At 38.7% G+C, this 24,799-nt stretch overlaps 1 long non-coding RNA gene and 1 pseudogene across 8 annotated transcripts in view; one reads left to right on the forward strand and one right to left on the reverse strand.

Moving 5' to 3' along the window:
- Positions 1 to 24,799, forward strand: part of LOC141585622 (uncharacterized) — a 998,130-nt gene that overhangs the window by 76,775 nt on the left and 896,556 nt on the right. The window contains exon 2 of one of the 8 annotated variants that reach the window (XR_012519202.1): positions 19,004 to 19,101. The exons of the other annotated variants lie outside the window; for them this stretch is intronic. This is a non-coding gene — a long non-coding RNA (uncharacterized LOC141585622). The remainder of the gene's footprint in view (positions 1 to 19,003; positions 19,102 to 24,799) is intronic. 8 annotated transcript variants of the gene reach the window in all.
- LOC101033131 (non-POU domain-containing octamer-binding protein pseudogene) lies at positions 9,774 to 11,172 on the reverse strand (annotated as a pseudogene).

Here is a 24,799-nt window from a genome sequence, read left to right on the forward strand (position 1 = left end):
TACATAAGATAATACAGGAATGTCATTGGAGTCTGGCACATAATACTAGTTATTACGATGATGATAGGTATCTTATGATGAAACATAGACTTATTAATGATGGTAGCACTGTTTTTTTTTTATTGAGTGGGGAGAAGTTTTTATTTGGAAATGCTAGGTATAAGACTGAAGGACCCTTCTAGAGTGGGGAAGGAGGGAGGAATGTTGTATAGGACTCTGGCAAGGGTGTTCAGCTGGAGTTTAGCTAATTTCAGAAAGAGTGGATTAAAAATGATTCTCAGGGAGGGAAGAATTGTTAAAGATGAGCAGCCATGGTTGGACAATTTGTATTTTATGAAGAGCAATGGAGAGGAACAGTACGGAGTCAAGTCATGTGCAGCAGGAAGTGGAGAGAAACAGCAGGATGGGGTTACTGGGGAGCACTGTGGCAAGGGCTGCACTGGAAGGTTCTCTTTCTTTCAGTGTCTCTCACTTACACTGCTGTCTCTTGATATTTTTCTTTTTATGTTTATATTTTGTCTCCTTAGTTATATTTTATTTTTAATTGACATGTAATAATTATACTTATTTATGGGTACAGAGTGATATATTAATGCATATAAACAATGTGTAATAATCAAATCAGGGTAATTAGCATCTCTATCACCCCAAACGTCATTTCTTTTGTTGGGAATATTCAAAATCTCTCTTCTGCTGTAATTTCATAATGAGGAAAAAAATCCTCTCTTCCACGTATTTGAAAATATGCAATAAATTATTGTTAACTATAGTCATCCAACAATGCTACAGAAAACTAGAACCTATTCCTTCTGTCCAGCTGTGATTTTGTATTTATTAACCTATCTCTCTCTGTCCTCTCCCTCCTACCCTTTTCAGCCTCTAACAACCATAATTCTACTCTCTAATTCTATGGGTGCAAACTTTGAGCTCCCACAAATGAATGAGAGCATGTGATATTTAGCTTTCTGTGCCTGATATTTCACTTAACACAGTGTCCTCCAGGCTCATTCATGTTGCTGCAAATGATAGGATTTTAATTGTTTTTATGGTTGAATAATATTTCATTGTGTATATATAACACATTTTCTTTATCCGCCCTTCTGTTGATGATATGTTGATTCCATATATGGCTATTGTGAAAAATGCTGCAATAAACATGAAAATGCAGATATCTCTTCGATACACTGATTTCCTTTCTTTTGCGTAAATACCTATAATGGAGTTGTTGGGTATATCATTAGGTTGTTTATTTTAAATCTTTTAGTTTTTTTTGGTGTAGGAATTTTTGCTGTGAACTTTCCTCTTAGTACTCCTTTGCTTTATTTCATAGGTTTTAATGTGTTGTGTTTCCATTCAGCAAGTCTGTATCTTTTAACTGTGGAATTTACATCATTTACATTCAAACATTTAAATATATGTGTGTGTGTGTGTGTGTGTGTGTGTGTGTGTGTGCATATATATATATATATTTAAGTTGGAATCTCGCTCTGTCACCCAGGCTGGAGTGCAATGGTGTGATCTTGACTCACTGCAACCTCTGCCTTCCGGGTTCAAGTGATTTTCTTGCCTCAGACTCCTGAGTAGCTGGGATTACAGGCACCTGCCACCATGCGCGGCTAATATTTTGTATTTTTAGTAAAGACAGGGTTTCACCATGTTAGCCAGGATGGCCTCGATCTCCTGACCTCATAATCCACCTGCTTCGGCCTCCCAAAGTGCTGTGATTACAGGCATGAGCCACCGTGCCCAGCCCAAATATATATATTTTTAATTTTCTTCTTAATTACTTCATTTACCCACTGGTCATTCAGGAGCATGTTGCTTTATTTCTATATGTTTGTACAGTTTCCAAAGCTACTGTTGTTATATTTTCTAGTTTTATTCCATTGTGATCTGAAAAGGTATTTGATATAACTTCAATTTTTAAAAATTTGTTGAGACTTGTTTTGTTGGCTAACATATGATCTCTCCTGGAGAATCTTCTATGTGCTGATGAGAAGAATATATATTCCGCAGCTGTTGGATAATGTGTCCTGTAAATGTCTGTTAGGTTTATTTGGTCTGTAGTACAGTTTATCTGTGATGTTTTGTTGTTGATTTTCAGTCTAAATGATCTGTCCAGTGCTACGTAAGAGAGGTTCTAAACTATTATTGTTTGGGGTCCATAGTTGGATTTTTTTTTCCTTTAGGTCTAATAATATTTGCTTTATATATCTAGTTCTTCCGTGTTGGGTAAATAAATATTTACAACTGTTATAGTCTTTTGCTGACTTGATCCTTTTTATCATTATGTAATGAACTTTTTTGTCTCTTTAAATGTTTTTTTTGTTTTAAAATCTTATTTGTGTGATGCAAGTAATAGCTACCCCTGCTCACTTTAGGTTTCCATTTTTGTGGAGTATCTTTTTTCAACCCTTCACTTTCAGTCTATGTGTCTATATAGGTGAAATGAGTTCTTGAAGGCAGCATGTATTTGGGTCTTGCTTTATAAATTTTTTCAGCAAGTCTATATATTTTCATTGTGGAATTTAAACTGCTTACATTCAAAGATGTTATAAATAGGTTAGGACTTACTCCTACCATTTTGCTAATTATTTTCTGGTCATTTTATATATTCTTTGTTCCTTTCCTTATCTCTTATTGCTTATCTTTGTTGTTGGACAGTTTTCTGAAGTTATAACATTTGATCGTTTTCTCTTTCTCATTTGTGTGTCTGCTCTATATCAGTCATTTTTATACTTTCATGTATTTTCATGATGACAATTACAGTCTTTTTGCTTCCAGATGTGAGACTCCCTTAAGCATTTCTTGTAGGACTCATATATTGGTGAATTCTTTAAGTTTTTGCTTATCTGGGAGACTTTATTTCTCCTTCATTTTTAAAGGATGGCTTTGCTAGATGTAGAATTTTTTACTTAAAGTTTTTTTTTTTTTTTTTAATTGAGACGGAGTTTCACTCTTGTTACCCAGGCTGGAGTGCAATGGCGCGATCTCGGCTCACCGCAACCTCCGCCTCCCGGGTTCAAGCAATTCTCCTGCCTCAGCCTCCTGAGTAGCTGGGATTACAGGCACGCGCCACCATGCCCAGCTACTTTTTTATATTTTTAGTAGAGACGGGGTTTCGCCATGTTGACCAGGATGGTCTTGATCTCTCGACCTCGTGATCCACCCGCCTCGGCCTCCCAAAGTGCTGGGATTTACAGGCTTGAGCCACCGCGCCCGGCAAGTTTTTTTTTTCTTTTAGCACTTTGAATATATCATTCTATTCTTTGTAGGTTACACCTGAGAAATCTACTGTCTGATGAGTATATGTGACTTGATACTTTTACGGTTTTTTGGAATTCTCTTTTTGGTTTTGACTTTGACAACTTACTAAAATATACCTTGGGAGGGACTCTTTGGGTTGAATCTGTTTGGGAATCTTTGAGCTTCCTGAATCTGGATGACTGTATCTCTCTGTAGATCTGGGAACCTCCCAGCTATTATTTCCTGAAATAGATTTCTTAAAAATGTCTTTTCTCATTTCTTCTCCTTCTGTAATTTTGATAATGCATTTTTTGTTTGTTTGTTTAATGGTGTCCTGTATGTTCCATAGGGGTTATTTTAAAAGATTTGTCTTCATGTTCAGAAATTCTTTCTTTTGTTTGATCTCGTGTCTCACTGAAGCTCTCAATTCTATTTTTTATTTCACTTGTTGAATTATTCAATTTTAAGACTTCAGTTTTTAAAAAATGATATCATTCTCTACTGAATTTCTCAGTCAGAGGAATTGTTTTCCTGATCTTATTGAATTGTCTGTCTGTGTTATCTTGTATCTCTCTGGATTTTCTTAAGTCATTATTTTAATTTTTCTTTTAGGCATGTTACTGGAAAATCATTTTTTTTTTTGAGGTGTCGTGTGTTCTTGTCCTTTTATACTTTTTGTGTTCTCACTTGATTCTGCACATTTGATGTAATTGTTACTTCCTCCAGTTTATGGAGTAGCTTTAATAGGAAAAATTTTTAGCTGTAGCTGTGTCCTGTAGTTTCAGTTAGGTAGGCTGCTTTGGCTTTGATTCTCGGATGGTAGAGTAGTGTAGTTTCCATTTGGTTTCTTTGGCTGCAATCGATGTCAGTGGTGACTACAAGTGCCTCCATGGCCTAGGCTGCAGTTATGTTTGGAAGTTGTGGAATAGCTTTTCTGGGATGACGTGCAGGCCAGTTCTTGGGCTCTGTTAGGGGGTGCACATGGGTGTGTGGCAGCTTTGTTCTGGAGGGAATTGGGTCACTGGTGTAGGTGGCAGGTCCTGGGTGGGCCAGTCTTGAGGCCAGTGGGGGGCATGCACAAGTGTCTGGGTGTAGAATAACTTTGCTATGCAGGAGAAAGAGTTACTAGCGGTGGCAATGGGATCTAGCTGGTGGTTCTCAGGTTCTGGGAAGCATACATATCAGCTTCCTCTTTCCTGGGGGACTGCTTTCCCACTGTGCTGGAAACTGCCTGTGCCATGAGGTATAGGGCATTTTATAGGCTTGGGTGCTGTAATCATGACCATGCTGCTGGGTTCAGCTGTTTTCTTGTTGCTTCAGCCCTCAGGGTAGATGTGGTAGGATGTTGGTGAAGCCTCAGGTATGTGGAGATGCAGGGGCTATTAGGCCTCAGGACAGGATGTACTCTGATGGTGGCTCCACTCTCAAGGTGGTGATGCTGTGGCAGCCTAAATAACTGAGTGTGTGTATGGAATGGGGAGTGTAAATTCCCTCCCCGGAATAATGCAGTCACATGGACTCTAGGAAGCTCCCTATACTAGGCTTAGGGCCAGCAGTGGGTATGGAGCATCTGTGGTGGAAATGCGGACTACTAAGGATCTCCTTTTTACCCTTTCCTTAGGGTGAGGAGTCTTTCTTGGCCCCAAGATGATCCTGGTCCATGTTGTTTGCTTCCTTTTCTATGCTGCCATTCTGAGTCTCTGTGCTGCAGAAGGTCTTTGGCACTTCTTTGCTTAATTTCTGTGTTCTCTCCTAGATATTGTATTTGATGTGTTGTCATATATATATATAATTATATATATATAATATATATAATTATATATCATTATATATGATATATATATCATAAAATTATATATATGCAATTATATACATATATATATTTTTTTTTTGAAGGGGCGAGTGTTGAGCACTTTTAGTCACGCATCTGGATGATTGTAACCCTGTTTTGCAGATTGTATAAACAGCAGACTGTTTGTACCCAAATGAGTCAAGTTAAGATCAACTATCCTCTTTAATTATTATTTTGAGGAACAGTTGGTTATTGTAAAATAACAGAATATATATCCACATGAAAACAGCTTATTTTTAAAAGGCCCTTTGTCCTTAGATCTGACAGCTGCAGAGGATGTTAGAATTCAGCACAAAAATACCAAGGTCAAACTGTGTTTCTGCTATTTATTTAGTGAAGATTTGGTGTTTCTCAAATATTATAGTTTCATTGTTCTTGTATCAGATTCCACTAAGAATGTTCTCCTAATCTTATCGGCTGCTTTTAGAATTCATTATTATCTATTATTATCTTAGAATTTTGGAGAATGTGTTAATTGAATTGAGGAAAATGTAGCAGTTTTCGTATAGTACATAGAAAATGTTAAAAATAAAAGGAACATTGAGAAAGGAAAGAAACAATCTGTTGTGGGTTCAGTGCATTTTACTGTGAACATTTACAAGAACATAGCTGTCACTTAAAATAACCTTACTCTATGTGATTTTTTTTTTAGAAGATGTGAGAGACATGTATGGTAGAATGAATCTCTCAAGAAGAGATCATGTTAAATAATTTATTCGAGCAATTATTTTCATTGCCAATGGCATATAAATGAAAAAAATCAATAAATTCATTTTATATCAACAAAAGATTCTAAAACAAAATGTCATGGTCATATAATGTTTGAAAATTGTTTATCCAGAGCATGGAAGACTGACCAGCTCCAGGTTAATATTGTTTCTGGAGTTCAGTGAGCATAAATTCTGTAGAGCACGATAATTGATAAAAGGAGTTTTAGCATATTGTATTTGTGATTGTATTTGCACAATATCAGCACCATCTATGTATCTGGCATCTCAGAGTCCCAGAAAGAAATGCTATGCAACAGTTTCTAGTTACTACAAAGTTTTTTGAAAGGCCCCACAAAATAATTAGTAATTCTCATTAATTGATATATTTACTTATTAATAATTTCTAAAATAAAGCTGAGTAAAAATACAAAACCCCAACAAGGTGATAAGAAACCAATTCTATATGAAATCGTAGTAATAATTATCCTGATTCTGAGCAAACATTGTGCATATATGTTCACAATAGGGCATTATACAGCTTCTTATTTGTTCTTTAGAATATTATTAAAAGTAATAATTAATCAACCCTTTTTTAACGTTAGCATTTGATTAAGAGCAGGAATGATGAGTGCTATTGTTTCATAGAGACCCAGACATATCATTTAGGAAAACCTAATTTACCTGACTTCATTGATCTTTTCCTTTCTTTTAAAATTTTTAACTGGAATCTCAAGTGAATAAATTAGTAAATTTATCATTTTCTCTACAATACTGTCGTAAGGACAGTTTGATAAAATAGCTCATTATAGTCAATGATATGAAATATGAGTTCCATCAGCATATTTTTATCAAATGCAGCTACAGAAATTAGTTTGCTATTATCAAGAACTGTGAGATGTAAAAATAAAATTAAGCATGCTATTATATTGGTTAAAATTGGGGATTGACTGAAGTGAATTAAAAAAAATCTTGTAGTGACAAAAAAGTCAACAAAACCAGAGGAATCATCAAGAATTAATTGACAGGTGACAATACTAGTCATGTAATGAGTATGTTTGAAATAAATTGTCATCCTCTTCAAAGGTAGCCTTCAGGTTTAACTTTTTTAGGCAGTCACAGTTCTAAAGTGTAATTTTTAAATTTTCTTTTGGTAAAGAAAATGAAAGCCTATAAATAATAGGATTGTTTATTATTTATAATTGTTATTTATGTGAATTAAGCAATTGACAGTACCTATTGCATCTACATTTGGAGCCTTCATTTTTCTTAAAGGGGACATTTAAAAAGGAAAAGTAATGAAGATGTAGTCTTGATTTTGACTGGTACGTAATTGGAATATGGGAAAGTACATACATCTTGTATGACTAATGATTGCTAACAGCACATTTTATATCTATAAATATCTGTGTCAGTTACCTATTGCTACAAAGTAGCAGATTGTCAATCACCTTAAAACTTTGTGGTGTACAATAATAATCATTTATTTAGCTAATGGGAAAGTGGGTAGCTCTTGGAAATGGGGTGTTCTTGGCTGAGGTAGCTGGCTATTTTTATAAATTTCTCATTCTCCTGGAATCAACAGGACTTTCTAGCATGTTCTTATTGCAATAGTAGAGACACATGAGAAAAAGTGAAAACATGTAACAACTCTTAAGATCTAAGCTCAGAAGTAGTTCACAGTTGTTTTCGAAATACTGGTCAAAGAAAATGATATGACCAAACCCAAAGTCAAGGAGTGGAGAAATACAGCATGCTTTGAATGGGACAAAATACAAGAATCACATATCAAAATCATAGCATGGATATAGTGAGGGGTGAAGAACTGGAGCTGCTGATGCAATTTACCACAACATCAATTCCTTTAAGTTGTCTTTTTACAAAAGCTACTTTATTGAGATATGATTGATGCACAAAAAGTTAAACATATTTTAATGTGTACAACTTGATGAGCTTGGAGATAAGTATATACCCTTAAAACTATCACCACAGTCTTTGCTGTAGACCTCTTCATCACCTCCAAAAGTTTTCACCTGCTGCTTTCTTCCTCTTTTCTTCCCCCTCTTCTTCCTCATCCTTCTTGGAATGACACTTAACATAAAATCTACCCTCTTAACCAATTTTTAAGTATATAATACAATGTTTGTTTTTAAACTATAGACACTGTTGTATGGCAGATCTCTAGGAATTATTCATCTAGTATAATCAAAACTTCATCTCTTTAACTAGTATCTCCCCATTTCTCTCTCCCCACATCCCCTAAAAACCATCATTTCACTCTCTGTTTCTTTGAGTTTGACTGTTTTAGAATCATTATATAGATGATATTATGCAGTTATTTGTCCTGTGACTGGTTTATTTCACTTAGCAAAATGCCTCTCTTCCATGTTTGCCTATATTGTTATAAATGGCAGGAATTTCATTTTTTTAAAGGCTGAATAATATTTCATTGTATGTATATACTACATTTTTATCCATTAATCTACTGAAGGACTTTTATTTTGCTTCAGTGCCTTGGCTATTGTGAATATTGTTTCAATTGACATGAAAATACAACTATATCTTCATGATTCTGATTTCAATTCTTTTTGAAATACACTCAAGTGGGGATGGTGAATCATAAGATAGTTCCATTTTTAATATTTGAGGAACCTCCATACTGTTTTTTATAGTGAGGTCACCAACATACATTAGCATCAAAAGTATATAATGGTTCCCTTTGCTTCACATCCTTGCCAATACTTCTTGTCTTTTTAACTTTTTTAGTAATAGCCATCATAACAGGTGTGAGGTGACACCTCATTGTGGTTTTCGTTTGCATTTTCCTGATGATTAGTGAGTACATTTTCATATACCTTTTGGCCATTTGCATGTCTTCTTTGGAGAAATGTCTATTCAGTTCTTTTGATAATTTTTTTAAAGGCTTAAAATGTATTTTAATAAGTTGATACTGCATTACTGCTCTGTTTCTCAGAAAAACTCCAAATTTATCAGACAAATCAAATGTGGTACACTGATGAAAAATATGCACAGCATGACTACCTAAGATAGGTGAATCTAAGAGCTACTGTCAGACTTTCAGTATACGGCAACCCTGTTCCCAAGATTATACTAGGCCTATCAGGAAAAGCTGTGAACAGTAATATCATAGACACAAAAGCGTCATTCCTGGGCATCCTCACCCAAGAAAATGATGGAGGCAAGTTAACACAAGATTTCTTTTTTCTTTTTTCTTTTCTGTTTTTTTTTTTTAAAATATACTAAAATGAAAATCTCTAAGAGAAAATGTCTTCTTTATGACATGAAGGGGTGATATATGGGATATAACACAACCGTATGTTCATTGCCTGTGACCTTTGTGGACTGCCTGAGTTCTCACTTGGGAGTGAATGGAGCAATGGGGCTAAGGTCATTGGCGGGTTTGGTTTTTGTGGTGTATGTGGCAGTTTCTCTGGGGCTGGGGGAGTGTTAAGGATAAGAAAGCAAATGAGGCTGGGCACAGTAGCTCGCACCTGTAATCCCAGCACTTTGGGAGGCTGAGGAAGGTGGATCACGAGGTCAGGAGTTCAAGACCAGCCTGGACAAACGAACTCGGGAGGCGGAGGTTGCAGTGAGCCAAGATCTCACCACTGCACTCCAGCCTGGGTGACAGAGAGACTCTGTCTCTGGGTGGGCGGGAGGCAAGCAAATGAAACAAGATGGACAAAAACAAAAACAGAAAACCCGGAATGATCAACTTCAATGAGCTCTAACTGTATCCACTTTGCCATGATTTCCCCAGGCACTCAACAATCACATTTGAGACTTCAGGAATGCACAACACAGAACTGATTAAACATTATACCACACATGATTTGTTTATACCACCCCTCCCTTGCCCTCTGCCCCAGCATACTCCTTATAGTACAGGTAGGGTAGATCTAACTATTGGAAGGAATCCCTAACACTTTTCCAGGGTAGAATTCTGGCTAGTCCAAAAAGGGTCCTTCTTTTAAGGGTTTTGAGAAACTAGACACTGCGTATCGGCGACGTTTGTTTCGAGGGAATTCAGCTCCAGGAGCTGCACCGTTGAATGCAGGAGGAGTTCCACCAATTGCCCCAATTCCTTCCATTGTAGCAGCCTGACCAAAGCGTTCAGTTGTTGGTGGGGTCAATCCCAAAGTTCCATCCGGCATCGTAGTTGCAGGTCCTGGAGGAGCTGGGGTACCAGCTGGCACAGTAGCAGGGGGCACAACACCCTCTGTTGTTTATGCCCATAGCACCTGCCATAGCCATCTGACCCATCCGAATCTCCTGCTCTCTCGCATCAGGGAGGGTTCCCTTGAATCCTTCCTGCTGTCGCCGCATCTCTTCTTCACGGCGCCAGCGCCCTTCCTCCTGCCTGAGCTCCAGCAGCTTTCGTTTTTGCACCTCTTGGTTATGCAGCTCTTCCATCCTCCGAAGTTCTTCTTGTCTCATTAGCATGACCTGGTGCTCATGGCGTGCAGCTTCCATCTCCATCTCTAGCTTCTCATGAGCCTCCTTGATGTTGCGGTCCACTTGGTCCTGCTGCTGCTTCACCACCTCAATGAGTGCCTTCCAGTGCATGGCATACTCATACTCGAAGGAGCCAGGCTGTGCGAATCTGGGTGGCTGCTCTCGTTCCTTGTGAAATTGCTGGTTCTTTATAACCAGCTTCTCCAGAAGTCCCTCTTCATCATCTAACTGGTCCATGGGCTCCGCAGTCACAGGATGAGGAAATGTGGTTAGCAGGAAGGAGCATCTCTCCAGAGCTTTCCGAGCAGCTGGCTTCCCTGAGAACTCAACAATGCCTTTTCCTGAGGGCCTTCCTCGATCATCCGCAATCACTACAGCCCTCTCCACCTGGCCAAACACAGAAAACGCTTCTTCCAGCAGTTTGTTGGACACATACTGAGGAAGGTTTTGAACTGTAAGGGATACACTATGGCAGTCAATGCGCACACGCAGCTGCTTTCCACGGAGTGGCATATTGTCCAGCTCCACTTTGGCAATCTCTGCTAGGGTTCGTGTTTCCAAGCGGATAAAGCCAAATCCTTTATCCTTATGAATGAAGACTTCGCCTGCCTTCCCATATTTCTCAAATAGTTTCCTCATTTCTTCCTCGGTGATGTCGGGAAGAAGAGTTCCGTCAAAGAGACGGCTTCGTTGGGTGACGGTCTTCTCTCCTGGTTTCCTAAAATTCTTCAGGTCAATAGTCAAGCCTTCATTTTGGCTGCTGGCCTGTTGCCCATTTGCAAGTATTGGCGGTGGTGGTGGCTGCTGCTGTTGCTGCTGGTGGTGATGTTGATGATGCTTTCTTGGAGTATGATTGTGCTTCTCCAAGTTAAAAGTTTTATTACTCGGCATTTTTGCACCCTCAGCTTCGATTGGAGACAGCAAAGTGCCTCCCAGTCCTCTCTAACTTCGACTTCTCCTCTACCGACTGATCTCTCCTCGGAGTAACGGCGATGCTGCACCTGATCATTTTGTAATTGGGTTATTTTGTAATTGGTAAGACAAGATGAATCAGAATACACATTGAATCAATTCATCATGAAGACTAAGAAGATAAAAGGAGATAAAAAGTTGGTGTGTCTGTTAAGTGTTTTTCCACATAGTTGTAGACTTTGACAGTTGTAACCTACTGTAATTTAAATTCTTGGTGTATTATAACTATAAATCAATCAACAGTAGAACTAATAAATGAAATATTTATTATAACATTTTGTGAAAAGCTTGAATATTTAGTAGGCTTACAAATAAAATATATGTATTTTTTGATTATATCAAAAGGAAATTCACAGGCTATTATTTGATTTAATTTTCCAACTTAGTCCCTCTAACCCAGTCCAAAAGTACAATGTGACAGATGAACTCTTGCAGAGAATAAATCATAAATAAAAGTGAAAATGAAAACATTTATAGAAATACTTTGTAATTTAGTGAGCAGGAAACCTGAAGTGCCATCTGAAATCATGTCATATTTGAGTATAAAAAAAGATTATTCTATATAAAAGCTAAGAAAGTAATGAGAGGAGAACAGACAAATGAATCAAAAGAGGGAAAAATAGTAGAGGACTCAAGAGAAGGGGGACAGAGGATGGCAATTGCAGAGTAAATATTAGAAGAGTCCTGTGAATTGCAAGGATTTAGGGATTATGTGCTGAAGTTTTCTGATAGTAGTGAAAGGGGAGTTAGTATTAAAAAGTCAGAAGATAGACATAAAAGTCAAAATGTAATTTAGATTTTAGTATTTTGTAATGGCAACTTTGTGTCCTTATAAAAACACTTAAGCCAGGGCGATAGCTCAGTAGACTGGCATATGGGATATTTTATGAAAATATAAGCTAAGCATCACTGGACACGATTGTTTTTACGAAGACACATATGCTTATACAGTTGAACTGTGACAAGGCGTTTTGTATTAAGTGGCAAAATAAATCACAACAAAATGGAAGAATGTAGCTTATACAATAGTGTAAAGTTGAATATATATAAGCAACAGAGTGATCATAATATTTCAGTTTATTTCTCAGTATATCATCTATCTCCCTGCAAAGACAAAAGCCAGAAGTGTAAGAATGTTGTGCTCATTTTAACAGAAATATGAAGATCTGAATGTGACTTGAAAATGAACAAAGGGAAACATTGGCAGATCTATAAAATATTGACTGACCTCTATTATATGATTTAAAAAACTCAGAAGGAGTTGCTATAAGAATATTGGTGAAATCAGAGTTCACTGAAGCAGTAGAGTGTTGGGGTTAGTAAGAGCATGAACTTAGAACACGAACAGAACTAGATTTAAATCCTAGGTTTGCTACTTTTTACCTAGCATGGGTGACATTGGGCCAGTCATTCAAATGCTTTGATTCTATTTTAGAGATAACTTCCCTCTAGGAGTTACTCCTGAACTAAGCAACACATATTTTTTAATTTTTTTTTTTTTTGAGAAGGAGTCTTGCTCTATTGCCCAGGCTGAAGTACAGTGGCATGATCTTGGCTCACTGTAACCTGTGTGTCCCAGTTTCAAGCAATTCTCCTGCCTCAGCCTCCTGAGTAGCTAAGATTACAGGTGCTCACTACCATGCCCAGCTAAGTTTTGTATTTTTGGTAGAGACAGCATTTCACCATGTTGGCTAGGCTGGTCTTGAACTCCTGACCTCAGGTGCTCTGTTCTCCTCAGCCTCCCAAAGTGCTGGGATTACAGGCATGAGTCACCGCTCCTGGCTGAACAACATATTTTTAAAACGATGTTACTGTTTCTATAACTGCTAGAAGAGTTTTATTTTTATCACTAGATGTAGAATTTAACTTGAGAAGGCACCTAATGAGATTGATGAGCTCCCTCATCTCTTAAATAGGGATAATAGTATCTATTTCATAATCTTGTTTTGAAAATAAAATGAGTGCTGTATATAATCAAAGCATGTAACCCAGTGCCTGGCTATAGAGTAAGATTTCAACAAATAATAATAATAATAATAATTACCAATAATTCAGCTAATATAAATAAACTAGGTTTAAAAATATGCACTGCTCATTATTAAAGGAAAGATCAAAGTGAAAAGACTCCTGCAACTGGCAATATTGTTAACTAAAATGGTAAAAATTTTTAGGAAGACATGCTTATCAATCTGCTATATGCTTTTTCAAAAACCAGCTTCGGGTTCCTAAGTCAGATATCACTTGAGAAGGTTACATATGACTGCTTTCAAAGAATCAGTACATAAAGAAATCATGAAAAAGTTCCATGGGTTTTTCTGAGTTCTTACTCCTGAGCACAACAAATAACAAATAAAAGGTGACTGATTTAACATAGATTTCCATTTTTACCAGGGCATATGGGTTTACATAGCATTGAGTGGGTTTTTTTTTTTTTTTTTTTTTGAGATGGAGTCTCACTCTGTTGACCAGGCTAAAGTGCAGTGAGGGGATCTTGGCTCACTGCAACCTCTGCCTCCTGGGTTCAAGCCATTCTCCTATCTGTCTCCTAAGTAGCTGGGACTATAGGTGCCCACCACCATGCCTGGCTAATTTTTGTATTTTTAGTAGAGATGGGGTTTCATCATATTGACCAGGCTGGTCTCAAACTCCTGAGCTTGTGATCTGCCCACCTTGGCCTCTCAAAGTGCTGGGATTACAGGCATGAGCCATTAAGCTTGGCCTTGCAGGGACTGTTTTCATATGGCCTTACCTTTATGTGATAAAACCTTTGGAGACTGGAACATTTATGTGGCCTGAAACGTTTGAAGTCAGGATATATTTGATTGTTTACCATCCAGAAACTAATACCTGGAGGGAGTGATATATTTTTAAAAAGATATTACTGTTTCTATCAAGCTGGAAGGGTCTTAATTTTATTGCTAGATAAGAGTTTAACTTGAGGAGGCACCTAATGAGATTGATGGTATTTTGAACATTGTTCTCATTGTACTCTTTTGGATTGTACTTTCTTTATCAATCTACTAGATGATCATGTTGTTTTCAGAATGACATATAACTAAAAACTAGATAATGTGAGAAATTTTATTCCTCACCAAGGATACCATATAGATCTGCAGAATCTCCATAGCATTACAGATGCAAATTTAAATGTTGGCTGTGCCTAAATTCTCTTAAGCAATAAAAGGTTTGTGGACAATTGTAATTGATTGTCATGTTTCCAGTGGCACACTCTACAATGTTGTAGCATTAAAGTAAGATGTTATCATATTCTTCAAGACTAATTTCTTGACATATTCACATATTTACTGGCTTGAAAAGTAAGCACCATTCCATAGGGGTTACAGAGATAAAGAATTAGCTACTCTACTGAATGCAAATCCTCTTGGTCCCATCTCTTGCTCCAGCCATTGCTGTGGTGCTCAGTTCCCAGCAGGTTTTGGTAACCTTTAGGCAGATGCAAGCAGACAGTGTCTCATCCTGAGCCAGAGCTCCCATGGTTCTCACTTCTCATCCCTGGATGGCCTGAGACAACTGTAAGAATCATGTCGGCACTCTCACATGATAAGAGCTTAAAACTCATGGGGCCATTCTTGAAGAATGGGGGATGGGTCTTGATAAGTCAGTCCTTCCACCTTTTGTCATTTAGGTGGATAGTTCTGAGACACATTTCATAAAGGTCCTCACAAGGTCCTAGCAAGATCAAGCATTATCATCAGTAGTACTGGCCAACTTCATAATGCATCCCTGTGTTGGCCTTTCCTCCTTTCTTGTTCCATGCCCTTGGTCTCTTACTCTTTATTCATGGGGTCACTTCCCAAATAAACTATCAACCCTAACATACTTGTTTTATGCTCTGCTTTCAGGGGACCCAGGTTGAGAAAACCAGCAAACGCTGATGTTGGGACTTATTTTATGAAAAATGAGACTTAAACTTTTCTAGATATTTTGCATGTATGAGTTTGCTTAACTCTCGCAAGAATCCTTCTAGATAGGTTCTGTTATACATAACTTCACCCCTGACAGAAAAAAGTTTCATGTCTTATCACAGGTATCATCTGTGAGGAGGTGGTCCTTTCCCAGACACCAATTCTTTCAGTGCCTTGGTCTTAGACTTCCCACCCTCCAGAACTATAATAAATAGAATTCTGTTGTTTGTACAACACTCAGTTTAAGTATTTTTGTGATAGCAGCTCAAAGTCAGACATAACTCTTGTCCTTTGGGACAAAGATAATTTTGGTGTGTTCTGTTGTGATGCTATTTTAGGAGTACTGTTGTTTTCAATATAGATGATTTCCCTTCTGTTAGCTATATTCTCTGTAAAATGTTACATTAAAATGATGTCTGGCAAAAGGTCATCTTTTTAATTAATTTGTTAATTAATTTATTTATTTTGACAGACTCTCCTGTTGCCTAGGCTGGAGTGCAGTGGTGCAATCTTGGCCCACTGCAACTTCTGTCTCCCAGGTTCAAGTGATTCTTCTGCCTTAGCCTCCCAAGTAGCTGGGATTACAGGCGCCTACCACCACGTCTGGCTAATTTTAGTAGAGACAGGGTTTCACCATGTTGGATAGGCTGGTCTCAAACTCCTGACCTCAGGTGATCCGCCTTCCTCAGCTTCCCAAAGTGCTGGGATTACAGGTGTGAGCCACTATGCCTGGCCTTTATTTATTTATTTATTTATTTGTTTGTTTATTTATGTTGGAACTGGAATGTTTCATTCTCAGCACAGGCAACAGTTGGTTAAAAATTGGGCTGCCATCAAGCCCACATTAATTTTAAACATCTGTACAGAAAGACAGATTTGTAGGCAAAGAACATATTTAGGTATCTCTTCTTACTTTTCCTTCACTGCTGATCTGTAGAGGAAGACTGCCCTAACAGGAGGCCTTCTTTCATTCTTATACCCTGCCCACTGGTTGAATTATAGATTTGGGGGGCTGAGTTGTTAGTGGGAACCTCAGAGTCTTTCCCTCTTCCTTCCTGCAAGGCTATGTGGTGTTCTTAAACTAGGAGATGATGGGTTGCTTTGATACTCTGTACTAAGCTTGTCTAAATGATATATAACTGATACATACTACTTATAGTTTGTGTACAAGGTTGGGCCCTTTTGGATGTCAGTGTAGATTTTTTTTTTTTTTTGAGAAGGAGGCTTGCACTGTCGCCCAGGCTGTAGTGCCTCCTGGGTTCAAGCAATTCTCCTGCCTCAGCCTCCCAAGTAGTTGGGACTACAGGCATGTGCTACCATGCCCAGCTTTTTTTTTTTTTTTTGTATTTTTAATAGAGACGGGGTTTCACCATGTTGGCCCGGATGGTCTTGATCTCCTGACCTCATAATCCACCTGCCTCAGCCTCCCAAAGTGCTGGGATTACAGGTGTGAGCTACCATTCCCGGCCAGATACTTTTATTTAACATTTTTGTTAATTGGTTCTGAGAGGGGAGACTCCCTCCCCTCCTCCTACTTCCTACCCTCTACCTCCCCTCCCCTCCAGATGGGAAGGAGGGTGAAAAAGAAAAAGAAAAAGAAATTGAATACCAAAGCATTGTGAACCCTTTTCGGTTCCCAGAGTCTCTGCTATCTGTAAGCCTTGAAAGAGTCGCAAATAAATGTCATCCCTACCAGCTGGAGCCCGGCACTGGGTCACACCCCCGTGTTTGCACAGTCCAGGCTTCCTCCTGGAAACATCTCTGCCAACTGATAATTTACTGCCTTTGTCTTGTCTCTGTAAGCCCCCTCCCCTGCCTATTCCTGCTTGTGCTGCATATGAACTAGCAAATCAGTGAAGCCAAAAGATTGTAAGGTCGGACATCCAGCCCATGGACAATGGCATAGTTTCACCACAGTTTCCCCTTTAGTGTTGTAAACCTATAAAAGGGGAAAGAAGCTGCTTCTTGGGGAGCTCAGTCAATGAGGCTGTAGCCCCCTCAGCTCCCCACCAAATAATAAGCTACTTCCTTTTTCAGTTCGGTGTTCGAGAGGTTTGCTTCTTACTGTTCCTGCTTCAGTTCTTTTACTGGGCATTAGAGAATGATTTAAACGAATGTGTTTGTGCCAATATCCATCTTGTGTAACATCTATGATGCATTTAAAAGAATTTCAATTAGGACTTCCTAAAGTTAAAACAAAAAGGTTAAATTAAGCTTTTGTTATCAGGAAAGAAAATAATCTTTTTTAGTACAGTATTTTAGTACACTTTACCCACATCATTAATGAAGGCAGTGCTGTTTTGCAGTCTTATCCCTAAATAAATTCATTGTTATTCTTATAAGTATCATTTGTAATATCTATCACACTCAAAGTTTTCACAAATTCTTACAATTACTGTAATTAGCTTTCTGCTGATGTAAACCAAATGATGAGTTCAAAAAGGGTCAATGTTTGTCTTGTTTCTCATATTCTTATCTGATATTACATTTTCCCAACTTTCTATTTTATTTAACTAGACACAAATTATAGGAATTCCTTGGACCATAATCCATATCCAACTGTTTTAATTTTTCCATTATTTTGTTCTCATTACTTTTCTATTTGATTCTATTCTTATTTTGGGGACTACTATTTTCATAATTAAGTTTAAGTTATTACTAGCCTAAGGGTGATACAAAATATTCAAATAACATTTCTTAAAAATACCGTTTTCAAATAGCCTTTTTCGTAAAATCACAAAAGATATTATTACCTGTAAAAAGTTTGAGAGACCTGAATCTTAAATCTATAGAAATTAGAATTAAAAATAGAGAGGATGTCTGACATAAAATAAACTTTTGGTCTGTAAATCAACATGAACTGATATGAATACTTTGTAATTATTTGGTTGACTTGACTAAGGTAGATAGCACAATTGGTTAGCTTCAGTATAAAAGGCCCATATTGGGATGAATAACATCACAGATGATGTATCAGTTCAGGGAGACTGAATTCATTTTACATTTGGGGGTAAGACTGCTATTCATGTATTACTTATTCAGATGCTCTTTTCAGATGAAGGGACAAGGACTAAATCATTTGAAAAAGGCCACATGGTGCTATCATCTGAGCCAAGATAAGCCCTCATCATTGCATATTGTTTAGCCTACTTAGCTATTTTCCATTCTCTAAAGTTCGTGGCCTGATATTTCATAAGCTAATGGTTTGATTTTAATGGATAATCCAACAATGAGCTGAAATATCCCATCCGGAAAATTTAGCTTTTGTGTATGTAATCAGCTATGTTTTAGAACTGTCCTTACTCTAAAAAATGAATTATCTTTTCCTTTTATTTTAAAGATTGTATTTTTAAGGGTGTGATCATTAGCTCCATAAGTCCTGCTTTTCTTCTCATGTTCTTTCCTTCAGTGAGTGAGACCATGAATTGTCTTATCTAGGTAAGAAACAGAAACATCCTAGACACATCTATCCATTTATTTAACCCATCACCAAATCCTGTTTACTTTTCAAATGTCTTTTAAACCCATTCACTATACTCCCAGCCCTCTGGTTCAAGTTTCCACCATCCCTCAACTGAACAATTGCAATGGTCCCCTAAAATGGTCTCCACATCTCCTTGATTTACCTTCCTCTATTTCTTTCATTCTCCATTCAACAACCATGGTGACTTTACAAAATGCAAAAATGATTACTTGTCTTATGCTTAAGTCACATCAAGGCTTCTCCTTGGCTTCATGCCAGGCATGGACTGGTATGATCACCTCTCATTATTCTTTCACTCTGTGTCTTCAGCCATACTGAATTTTTTTTTTTTTTTCCCCAGGCTGGAGTGCAGTGATGCGATCTCTGTTCACTGCAACCTTCGCCTCCTGAGTTCAGGTGATTCTTGTGCCTCAGTCTCCCAAGTGGCTGGAACTACAGGTACATACCACCATGTGTGGCTATGAGATGTGGTTTTGCCATGTTGGCTAGGCTGATCTTGAACTCCTGGCCTCAAGTAATCCATTCGCCTCAGCCTCCCAAAGTGTTGGGATTACAGTCGTGTGCTACTGTGCTGGGTCCCAAAGTTCTTGCATGCTGCAAAATCATCTGGTTCCCTCCAGACAGAAGGGCTTCCTTGAAGCTGCTCCATTTGTGTGAAAGGTCACATATCTTTGCTTATAAATAGCTAGGTGGTCACAGAGATCTTTGGAGAAGAGATGATTTCTTATTAGGGATACTAGGATTAGTAATAGAAGATCCCTAGGCTGTAAGCATGATGAAGGCATCACATAACCTGGCAAGGTTCAGTCGTGAAGAACTTATCATTTTATGCTAAATAGCTTGGATTTTTTCCTAAAGATGGTGACACCATTTTAGGTATAGGTTGTTGTATGTACAAAAATTTGGGGGAATGAATCAATGCTCTGTTGCCAGGCTGGAGTGCAGTGGTGCAATCTCGGTTCACTGCAACCTCCGCCTCCTGGGTTTAAGTGATTCTTCCGCCTCAGCCTCCCTAGTAGCTGGGAGCACAGGTGCATGCCACCATGCCCAGCTAATTTTTGTATTTTTAGTAGAAACAGGGTTTCACCATGTTGGCCAGGATGGTCTTGATGTCTTGACCTCATGATCTGCCCACCTTGGCCCCCCAAAGTGCTGGAATTACAGGTGTGAGCCACCGCGCCCGGCCTGAAATAAGTTTTTTTTAACTTACAGGGTTGAAAAATAACTCCAATACGGTGAAAAGTAAGGATAATCTAGAAGAGCATGCTAGTGAGGACAGCCAGTAATCCCATCTTTATTCTCATCTTAAAGTCTTTCACAATTGTTGCTGACTCATTTTATGTACAAAGGATTGTAAGTTATTTTTGGGAAGTATAGTATATGATAGGAAATACAATATATGATAGGAAAATAAAGCTTGATATTTTTGACGGTGGTAGGTCATGAAGCACTTTTCTCGTTATACTAAATCTTGGATTGTGTGCTGAAGGTGATGGAGGAACCAGTGACGGACCTAAGCAAGGGGTTTTTCATACTTTACTTGTGTGTTACTATTATAACAGCAATTTATGCCTTGAGATAAGCATTCCTGGTGAGCATTTTAGGCCAATTGTGATGTTCTCTTGGGGTCAGCATTTTCACAAGGCGAAATGGAGATTAGTTGGCTATCTGCAAGTTTGCTAAGTGTTGGAAGCATATCAGTACCCAATGTTTAAGCAATCCCTCGTCTTAAAAACAAACAAATATCTACTTCGTATTAGTTGTCTGCTACTGTAGGGGTCCATAATCCCTGGGCTGTAAACTGGTACCGGATTGTGGCCTGTTAGGAACTGGCCCACGCAGCAGAGTGTGAGTAGCCCGCAAGTGTCCATTACCACCTGAGCTCCACCTCCTGTCAGATCAGTGTGGCATTAGCTTCTCATAGGAGCACAAACTCTGTTGTGAACTGCACATGTGAGGGATGTAGGTTACTTGCTCCTTATGAGAATCTAATGCCTAATGATCTGAGGTGGAACAGTTTCATCCTGAAACTAGCCTTCACCTCCCTGACTCCAGCCTGCACCATCTGTGGAAAAATTGTCTTCCACTAAACCAGTCTTTAGTGCCAAAAAGGTTGGTGACTACTGTGCTACTGTATAGCAAATCATCCCCAAACTTAGTGGCTTAAAATAGCAATAAATAGACTGGGTTCAGGCCACCCTTTTAAAATTTATGGAAGTGAGAGGTTTATTGGCATCAAGCTTAAATTTAGGAGATTTTCAACAGCACTCATCCACCTTTACATGCAAAACTCTTAGAGAACCCATCAAATCCACAGATTTGTCTTTTCTATTTTATACTAAAAATATTGCTGTCATATGACTTGTAGTATATATTACTGTAAGTTAATAAAAGGAACATACCTACATCTAGATATTCATTTCTGGATTTTGTGGCTTCCTTTTTGCTTAAATGTTGGTGTTCGGATGTTAACCAGCTACCTGCTGACCCTGTGTATTTTCACTTTCGATGTTTTCAATGTTAACTTCATAAGCAAAGTACTCTTTGGAAATAAGTTGCATCTGTTTAATACATAAGGTTGCTGCAAAAAAGCAGAAAAGTTACCTTCCATTTGCTTGAGGGAGATGGTAGCTAGCCAATTATTACACGTCGACTTGCTGGCTGTGTGGGGCCCTGATGACAGGTCCCCATGGGCTTTTTGACAGCAGTTTCGTGCTAAGAAACAGCTCCCTATACCATATGTTTATTTTTGGCTGAGAAAATCCCTCAAGCAGTGAATTCTAATGGGAAGATTCTCAGTCTAGTTTCTAAAACTAACATCTATTTTAATTCATCTTTATTAAAATTTGTGAAACCAGTAATTAATTTCAGAGAAGATGGATGATAGAAGGAATAATTGTTCATAAATTGAAGAAAGAGTAGCTGGTCAGTTCTTAAACTGGAGAATCAGGGACTGAGAAGCAGAGAGACAAGCAGGCTTTTTTGAAAGTATTTGGTCTTGTCTCTGACCTGCCTTTTGTGGCATATTCTGGAAGGTGCTAACTTCTTTAGAAATAGTTCTATGTGGTCACTGTTAAAATTTGATCGATAAATTTTGTTTAATAGCTTTGCTTAATATTGGTATAATGTTGATTGATTTAATGTTAATCGATTTAATTCTGCAGCACAGTGGAATTTACATTGAAATGTTCTTCTGATTCCATGTGTAAAAAGTGGGCAACTGCATGATAGAATTTAAGTTGAACTCCCTGTCTGTGTACTCACAAGCAAGTACTCTTTTTGAGATGTAATATTAAATGTTCCTTACAGACAGTTTTGTCAATAGGTAGTGATGTAAAGATTTAAAACAAATTTTAATTTTTAAATACATTTAAAAATGCATTTATTACTATGTATGTCAAATATAAGGGGCTTACTCTCCACCTTTTATTTTATTTTTGAGACAGAGTCTTGCTTTGTCACCCAGGCTAGAGTGCAGTGGTGCAATCTCAGCTCACTGCAACTTCCACCTCCTGGATTCAAGTGATTCTCCTGCCTCAGCCTCCTGAGTAGCTGGGATTACAGGCATCTGCAACTATGCCTGGCTTATTTTTGTATTCTTAGTAGATACGGGGTTTTGCCATGTTGGCCAGGCTGGTCTTGAACTCCTGACCTTAAGTGATCCACCTGCCTCAGCCTCCCAAAGTGCTGGGGTTAGAGGCATGAGCCACCATGCCCACCTCCACCTTTTATTTTTTAGAGATAGGGTCTTGCTATGTCCTAGGGTGGACTTGAACTCCTAGACTCAAGTGATCTTTTTGCCTCAGCTTCCTGAGTAGCTGGGCTTACAAGTGTGTGCCAATGTGCCCAGCTTCTACCTTTATTTATGTCCTAATTTAGATTTGAATTTAATTAGATTTGCCCCTGACAGTTGATTTTGTATCTTCTTATTGTCCTTGTTAATGACATTTAGAGAGAAGATAATCCTCAAGAACATGTCAAATGGAGACATTTCTTAACCGTATTATTTTCTCAGAGCCTTGTGTATTAACATGTCTGATGCTATCTTCTGTTTCTTAAGAGATTCTGAGAACCCCTACACTCATACTAAAACATGTCTCTTTTAATGCTGTCTGAAATCCCCCCAAATAATTTCTCAGTAAGGGATCTCTTATTACGTCACTGTTTAGGGCAGTTAGATACTCAAGTAATGCACTAGAGTTTTTCAGTTTATTTGATTAATGCAGGATCGCCCAGAGATTTAAGGAAACAGGATTTAAAATAGATCTATTTTTAGTATTTATTAGTCTGTTTTCACATTGCTGATAAAAACATACCCGAGACTAGAAAATTTCCAAAAAAAGAGAGGTTTGATTGGATTCACAGTTCCACCTGTCTGGGGAAGCCTTACAATCATTGTGGAAGGTAAGGAAGAGCAAGTCATGTCTCACATGGATGGGAGCAGGCAAAGAGATAGAGATTGTGCGGGGGAATTCGTCTTCTTTCTTTGAGATGAAGTCTCACTCTGTCACCAGGCTGGAGTGCAGTGCCGTGATCTTGGCTCAGTGCAAACTCCGCCTCCCAGGTTCAACCAATTCTCCTGCCTCAGCCTCCTGAGTAGCTGAAACTACAGGCATGCACCACCACACCCAGCTAATTTTTATATTTTTAGTAGAGATGGATTTTCACCATGTTGGCCAGGATCATCTAGATCTGTTGACCTCACGATTCCCCGCCTCGGCCTCCCAAAGTGCTGGGATTACAGCTGTGAGCCACTGCACTGGCCAGAATTTCTCTTCTTAAAACCATCAGATCAGCGCGGTATGGTGGCTCACGCCTGTAATCCCACCGCTTTGGGAGGCCAAGGCAGGCAGATCATGAGGTCAGGAGTTTGAGTCCAGTCTGGCCAACATAGTGAAACTCTGTCTCTACTAAAAATACAAAAAATTAGCCAGGTGTGGTGGTGAGCACCTGTAATCCCAGCTACTTGGGAGGCTGAGGGAAGAGAATTGTATGAATCCAGGAGGCAGAGGTTGCAGTGAGCCGAGACTGTACCATTGCACTCCAGCCTGGGCCACAGTGTGAGACACTGTCTCAAACCCCCGCCCCACAAAGAAAACCGTAAAATCTTGTGAAACTTACAACATGAGAACAGCTGGAAAAGACATGCTTCCATGATTCAGTTGCCTCCCACTGGGTCTTTCCCACAATGCGTGGGAATTCAAGAGGAGATTTGGGTGGGGACACAGCCAAACCATATCATAGGGTAGAAAAAAAAAGATTATAAGTCAGCATCACACTATTTACCTTTAAGTGTAGGATGTTGGAAGACCTTAGACCTTCTATATTTCAGAGTTCTTGCACTATTTTTTCACCATTAAGTGACTAAAATGTTTGATGGATACTGTGTTGAGTACAGTGGGAACTGTTTTATTGAGCAGGCAGTTCTGTGTAGAATCTTCACATTTCAGCCTTTGGATAGAGGCTCAGGGACAGTGCTATTCTAGGTTGTAAAACCATATAGATTAAGCCACTGTAGGCAGAGAGAGAGGATATACCACATTCTATTTATCCATTACTGATTGATGTTCCCCCCCACCCCAATTTTGGGCTGTTATCAATAATCCTATTATTACTGAGAGAGAAGGAAGAAAGAAACCGGCTAGGCAGATAGGGCAAAGAGTCCTTGGCAGAATTCTTTCTCTAACAGAGCAGCCTGGAAGATCAGGCTGCAAAGATAGATAAGGAGCAAAGTTCCAACACAGAGAGAGAGTCTCCTGTGTAATCAGCAATCTTTCCATCCATTTGGTGGGTCCCAGTAAGCACAGTGGGCCTTAGTGAGCACATTCCTTTTCTTTTTGGACATACTCAGATAAGGAAGCTTGCATGGGGTGGAGGTGCCTGCAGCTGCACCTGTAAGTGGAACTACCTTGGGCCAGGCATGTCCACCATGGAGGATTCTGCTCCCTTAACACATGTGCAATAAAAAAGATAAGCAACGTGGAGTAACTTAGGCCAAGGACCTGCCTGTTCAATAAAAGGTTGAAGTGGGGGCTGCCAGAGATTCTTGCCCTATGCAAATGACACACCTAGTTCTAACTGGTTTTTTCATGCCTTATGTAGATGAGATACCCCCGCCCCACTAGCTTGTTTATAA

Source organism: Saimiri boliviensis, chromosome 9 (genome assembly GCF_048565385.1).
Source record: "Saimiri boliviensis isolate mSaiBol1 chromosome 9, mSaiBol1.pri, whole genome shotgun sequence".
In the NCBI taxonomy this organism is placed as follows: domain Eukaryota; kingdom Metazoa; phylum Chordata; class Mammalia; order Primates; family Cebidae; genus Saimiri; species Saimiri boliviensis.